Genomic DNA, 7,405 nt, shown 5'->3' on the forward strand with positions numbered 1-7,405 from the left:
AGCTTGCAAAGTGCTGGTGGTTTCTGCTGCATCCTGGTAGGAGGCTGGGAGGGCCAGAGAGGGTCGGAGGGAGGGAGGGTGGATAAGGTATCTGCTCCATTTGTTTTGTTGAGTGTGTCCAGATCCCGGTTCAGCTGCTGCGCTTCCTCCCAGAAGCAGAGTAGTACAAATCTGGTTTAAAATCTCCATTGTGAACTTACTGTAGGCTGTTATGTTCTGGTAATGGTTTCTCTGAGTCCCTTCCCATCAAGTGAAAACGTAGTTATGATCAGTGAGAAATGTGGATTGCGTGTTGTGCTTGTCTAGTGTAGTTATGGTGGGAACATGAGAGTCAATCCTGATTTGGGTCAGTGTAAGAGAAGGAGGCACATGGCCTGTGGAGCTCTGTACAATGTTATGTTCCTCTCCTCAGTGAGCTAATAAAGGACAAAACCAAGCTGTGTCAGCTGTGATGTTAAATATTATGCGCTATCCTATGTTACAGCTCACTGAGCGCTTTGGCTGTTTGCTTTGGTTCAGTGGGGTGGATAGAGCTGCTGCTGACGGTGTGCTAACAGCTCAAATGAGTTGTAAATATTCACTGTTGAGGCCACTGATGCATCGTGCAATGGCTCTGTATTGAGCCCCAGCTGTGTTTGCTGAATGCCCCTTTCAATGCCTCTGCTGTATGTGGGACTTTATGCCATTGAGCCATCTTTGCTGTGGATTGGGATAACCTGTGTTTTTACTTTGCATTGATTGCTTACAGGAATTCGGATGCTGAAATCTCTGTTTGTTTCCTTTGTGCCACTGTATGGGAAAGTCTGTAAAGAAATTTGTGAGTGCTGACAATTTCCATCCAGCCATTTTTGGCCATTTAAGCTGTCAGTGATTTTAGGAGGTGACTATTAGATCTTAAGGTTTCTGCTGCTCCAAAGTGAATTTCCTTGCCCTTCATAAAACTTATGCTTCAAAACCCAGTCTAGACTCAGGTAAAATGTAAAATCCAATCTTCTATAAAGTTCAGGAAAATTAACAGAGAGTTCCTGGCCCCACTGGTAGAGCTCTGGCATGAGATCTCTTTCTGGGTACTTTGCCAGAGAATGCTTTGCATCAAATAGAGCTTGCAATGGCAATTTGAGAATATATGCTGTTCTCAAATGACAATGCAATGTCATCTGATGACAGCATTTCTTCTCTGAAATAGAATGAATAAAGTACCTATGAGATAAGTAGATCAATTTCCAATCAAAAAAAAAGGAAAAAAGACTTAAAGTTTTAGTCTGTCCTAATTCATTGCTTTTCTTTTGCTCTTGAAGGCACGTTTTCCTACTTTTCTGAAGGGAGTCTCTCCAAGACTGATGCAATCAAAATTTCTCTGTGAGGAAGGACATCCCATTCCTACAATATTGACTTTCTTTCTTTCAATATGTGTGAACCCTTTTTATCATCTACTAAAAAGCCACCTTACAAGAATGAGTAAAAAAAAAAAAAATTATAATAGATACTGATTTCATATAATAAATTAGATTTATTTGTAGCAAGTATTTGCTTTTAGTTTGTTGTTCTCTCTATTTCTTTTCATGTGTAAGGTAGAAAAGGGTATTATTATGAAGGCAGAGCTGTTTGGCAAACTACATTTAGTTATGGGAAGATTTTAGTCAGCTCCCAGATAATTTAGTTTCACACATCTGAGGGTAGGCTTCCTAAAGGTGATAAAGTCAAGGGCATTTAAATTAAGTTGATGTTTGAGAGAAGTCAAGAAGCAAGTAGTCAAAGTCAGCAGGCAAATGAACTTCAGAGGGAAACTGAGTACTGCCCTCTGCACGCATGCTTTTTGCATTATCACATCTACTTTTCTACCAGGATAGTACATGTACACAACATGTAAACAATAACTGTAGAAATGGGTGATCAGGAGGTCCGTGAAACCATGAACCTAGAATTAAGGAAAATGATGCTAGTTTTCATCTCTCTCCCCCTCTCTTTTTTCTTTCTCTCTTTTTTTTTTTTTTTTTTTTTAAGTTTTTGAAATGGTGTCTTTGGTACCAGTTTTATAGGAAACTGTGACAGTGTGAGTGAAGTCAGTTGCTGTGGAGAAGATAGTTTCTAGGAATTAGTGATTCTTGGGCTAGTATTTCAGATGAGATTTTCAGCATCATCATCTCTATCATTCTTTTATCAACTAACATATAGAGTGGAAACAAACAAGTTTTATCAATAGGGCTTCCTGAGAACACATCAGTGGATTGACAGACATCTATTTGTGCTTCATGAGCTTCTGTGCCACACTGTTGGAAAGTATCATAGAATCACTAAGGTTGGAAAAGATCATCTAGTCCAACCACCAATCCATACTTACCATTCCCCGTAACCATGTCCCTCAGTGCCACAATTACACATTTCCTGAATAGCTCCAGGGTTGATGACTCTACCACCTCTGTGGGCAGCCTATTCCAATGCTTTTGGAGAAGAAATTCATCCTAATATCCAACCTGAACCTCCCCTGGTGCAATCTGAGGCCATTACCTCCCATCCTATAGCTGTTATCAGGGAGTAAAGACTGATTCTCATCTCACTGCAGCTTCTTTTCAGTCAGCTGCAAAGAGTGTTAAGGCCTCCTGTGAGCCTCCTCTTCTCCAGACTAAACAATCCCCAAGCCTGTTGTTGTGACCAAAGAGTAGGATACAGCACTTTGTCTTGTTGAACCTGGTCATGTTTCAAAGCTGCCATGACTGTGAACATTGCAGCAGTGCTATTATGCAGGGATAGGGGGATTTGCTCCTGGATTTGCAAAGAGTAATGTCTGTGATGGCTCTTTCTGAATGAAAGCATGGGTGGTGGGGTTTTCTACAGTCACATGGCTTAATCACAAGGTTTTACACAGTAAGGGTCAGTACTGTGGTAGTGGTGTAAGGAATGTGGGCCGAAGCCCTGAATTTTCATTACTGCACGGGGGCAGAGGAATTAGCTCTCTCTCTCTCAATGACATTTAGGGATTTCTTGAGCTGAATGCCATTACTGACTACAACATTTCAGATGAATAGACCTACACAGATATTCACGTTGCAGCAGTGCACTAATTGCAAACACTCCTCAATCTCTCCCTTCCCACCCCCCTCAGCCTAAGCACAAACACTCATTTCAGAGCCAAAGATACACTCTTCAATCACTTCTGACATTTCATTGTTGCTGCCTAATGAAGACTGGTTGATGGGCTATATAGAAGGGTTATATAAGCATTTGCAGAGCCTTCATTGTAGTATCAAAAGTGGGCAGCAGTTGCAAATGTTAGCATTTATCTCTGGAGTTTCTTTAATCGCAAGCCTAAATGTCATCATGGTTCAAGGGGCCTTGTTTCCCCTTTCAATGGGACTCGGTGAATTGTCACAGTGCAGAGGACTGCAGGGCTTAAAGAATGGCCGTGCTGCAGTCCCTCATAGGGAATGTCTATGTGCTGTTGTCTGAGTGAGACATAATTGTAGAATTATAGAATCACTCAGGTTGGAAAAGACCTTAGAGATCATCAAGTCCAGCCATGACCTAACCATACTACCCTAACTAACAGCCTTCCACTAAATCATCACACAAGAGACATGCCAGCTTGCTCCTGTTGGCTTTTCCAAGCACTTTTATAATTCCTTTCATTAACTGCATTATTTGTTTTCTGAGCTTGTTGCTAAGCAAATCCAGTCAGTCCCTGCCCTGCATTTGATGGCTTATATAGCTGTGGCCAAGTGGAAGCCATGCTGCAGCAGGAGGCTGGACATGTACCAGGCTGTTTTTCCTCTTGACCCTGTCAAAAGGACTTTATCCAGGTGATGCAGAATGACCACCAGAGGCCCATTGTTTGCTTGTCATTACTGTCGGTTGATTCTTCCAAGCTCTTTTTGCAACAAGTGATCAGATTCTTAGAGGTGACTGAGACATACCGTCTTCATTTAAAAACCTGTGGGATCCTAGATCTGATTGAAGAAAGAAAGAAAGAAAGAAATGCTTTTTGTTCCCCTGACTCCTGGTGGTCTGGCAGTAGCTCCCTCAAGTTGTAGGATGATATAGGTCTCATCTCTGGATCTGCAACGTAAACTTTAAAATCACTGAACTGGACATTAATCTGGAATAATTTTGTCTGAAATAACATTTGGGGTTGTTTCTGTATGTGAGTGCCTTTCAGCAAGCAAAGTTGAGCACTGGATTCTCATGTAACATGATGAAATCCAATGCTAGCAAAAAATCAATTTTCCATTCCCTTTAAATCCACACATACGCTGCATGCTGCCTCAGGAATTGTCTAGCTTGCTCTTGAGTAAGTTGGCTTTGCTCATTTCATGCAGCAAGTTCCTCACAGTATAAAGCATGATGCAAATCCACTAAGTTTATCTCACTTTCCCATATGAATACAGGATGATACTGTAGTGGAAATGCTAAGTCAAACCAGTGATTGAGCAGCTGGTGGGAAGGCAGGGCTAACACAGGTGAGCTCACGTGCATGCAACGCAGCTGAGTGACTGAAAGGGGTGGATCCTGGCTCCTCCCCTTCCTAGACCTCATTTAAGGGTTGTCTGTAGAAGCAAGGGTATCTTGCTGGAGATCCTTGAGTACCTGAGGTCTTCTGGAGGTAAGCAAATAATCTTCCTTCATTTCTGATTCTACGAGTGCTGCACTTGGGCTTGTCCTCAGTTGCTGCAGCCAAAGATTTTGCCACCCTGCTATTACCACTGTGCTTTCCATAACACTATAATGTTACAGATACAGATCCCTTTGAAATTTGTCTCTGGTGTGTGGCAAGGGTTTGCCAAGACAAATTACCAATGTCTGCTTGTGCTCTTGTCTGTACTGCCAAATGTTATTCTTGATTTAATACTTCTATTCACAAGTACTATGGTGAATATAGGCCACAGGCACCTATTGCTTGAGTAGTTTGCATTGACCTTACTCTGGATCCAACAGAGATGCCTCTAGCTACATATACACCCTTTGTGATCATCCAAACTTTGCTCGAGCAGTAGCTCATTGCATTGGTCAGGCTGGCTGGAGCAGTGTCAAAGGCTATTGGAGGCTGTCATATCACCAAGGTGGAGGGGGCTATTGAAGTCATCTGAGTCCTTCCGCTTCTGTTTTACTAGGATATGTCCTATTACATAATTAAATGCTATGTGTTTGTTGTCCCCAGAGGGCTTACGTCTTGTTCACTGAGCATTAAAGTTGATGATTACTGGCGTAGACAGCTGGTAGATGGTTCTTTTTTTATTTTTATTATTCCAGTGTGACTCTTTTATAACTATTTTTCTTATTACTTTTCATTTAGTAAATTTCTGATGTGTTTTTATTGTAGTACTATATGGACATTCTTTGAATCTTGAATTTATTCTTGTTCTTCTCCTGCATATCAAGCATAATGTATTCTTGCCACCCTTTTATGATAAGCTATTATATAGACAGATTGCACACTAAAAAAAAAAAAATCCAATCCAGAAAACAAAGTTTCAGAAATGTACTAAATACATATTGTATAGTCAAAACTGTAGATAAAAGCATAGGCCAGATGGTAAGCTGCTGTCCTCTACTGCAGTCAGTGCAATCTATTTAAATACCTATACTCAGACTGCGAGAGTTATATTAGACTGTGCCTACTTGGTCAAGCTTTACAAGAGGCATCCAGGTCTTGCAGGATTAATGTGTATCTGTCTCCAGTAGTATCTGTGCTCTGCTCTTCTGGAGAAGATCGTGATTCCATCTTCCTCTGGAGCCACCTGAATTGCCTTCTCCAAGAAAGCAGGAATATGTGCTAACCATGAGGCCCTTAGAGCCATTTTATTTCCCTGATTGTAGGCTTTCCCATATTGCGTAGGTCATTGATATATAAAGGAATGGGGGAATGAGTACTGTAGGATCTTCGCATCATGTGAAAATGGGCACTTCAGACCATGTAGTAGACATAGGCCCATTTGACCCTGCAGGCATCTTTGCTTTGGCCCTCAGCTCCCAAAGGATTTTCAGAAATCCTTTGCATTTGTTGATGTACTGAAAAGCTCCGAAGTCCAAGCTTTTGACAATCTGAGAAGGAGAGAGAGGGTCAGACACAGCGTTGCAGGAGAACCTGACCTGCTAAGCTAGCTTATAGTGTTTAGTTTTCTGGGTAGTTGAAAGTGCAGATGCAGTAACATCACACACCCTTTTCATTATCACCCAGGAATGCAAGCACTCATAGGGTAGAAGAAATGAGTTCTTTGCAAGCCCCTAAGCTTGGGAAAGGAATCTCGTCTCTGTCTATTACTCCTATGGATAGTGCAATGGACACAGTCTGTATCTGCCTTATCTAGTCAGTGTACAAGGCAAAGAACTCGTTTATTGGGGTGGAAAGAGACCCTGCAAGAGTGTGCAATCCTTAGTAAGTTCATGCTGTAGTAAAGTCATTATCTTCACGGGGATGAAGGTAGATGTCCTGTTTTCTAGTCTCTGCTATATGAAATACTTTACATGAGTCATTAGACAAAAAAGGTATAAATATCACTGAGAACAGGGACTGGCTTGCAGTATGCTGTCCCTCCAACTACACACTCACATTATTCATATTACCATTAGAAATGTCAGTGCTGTAAAGAAATGTTTCTATGTACTTCAATGTGCTGACACCCAGAGGGATTTTCAGCTTGGCAACTATGTCAGCAGGGAAAAATGTGAGCCCTAAAGGTTTTCTTGGTGTAAATAAACAAGTGATAGCTTTGTTTTTGTATTTTTTTCCTCAAACCAGAAGCAGCTATTTTTACATGTGGAAATTGAACATAAGTAATCCTGGCTTAACTGCATTGCTTGAGCTATGTAGGCCAAGTAAAATGGTTGTGTTGGTAACAGGGAGCCACCTGCTAAGCCAATGTGTTAACTATTGACAACTGCAGTGATTATGGTGTCATACTGGTATGCTGAATGTTGTGGTTACGATAGATAATAAGAAATAAGAGCTGATGACATTTTGATATATACGTAATGGCTACACAATTAATGTATTTACAAATTTACCTGCTCGTGTGTACTAATGAATATCTAATCAGAAATGTTAGGCAATGTTTCGAAATGAAAATATAGAGTATTTAAAGAGTGGCTTAAGTGTTTCAAGCTTTTTGCAGAGTGACTTTTGCTGTGCTGTGGTATGTCACCTTTTGCCAGAGTGCTTCAGCAGTGCCAATGGGGGTGAGGGTACAGAGATAGATGGATGATGAATAGCTAGCAGGGTTTGCTGGCTGGGTTCCTTGCATCCTAGCAGTGAGAGAGAATGAATAGATGTCTCAGATCCTGCTGGAACAAGCCAATAAAAGCTGAGAGCATTCTTGGAAATGATAGGATTGCTTGTCCTACTATATTCAAAACGAACACAGTACTTCTAAACAGAACTCAGAAGCAGGTAGGCCTTTGCTTCTGTGAGGAG

This window comes from Meleagris gallopavo, chromosome 2 (assembly GCF_905368555.1).
Source record: "Meleagris gallopavo chromosome 2, MGAL_WU_HG_1.1, whole genome shotgun sequence".
NCBI lineage: Eukaryota > Metazoa > Chordata > Aves > Galliformes > Phasianidae > Meleagris > Meleagris gallopavo.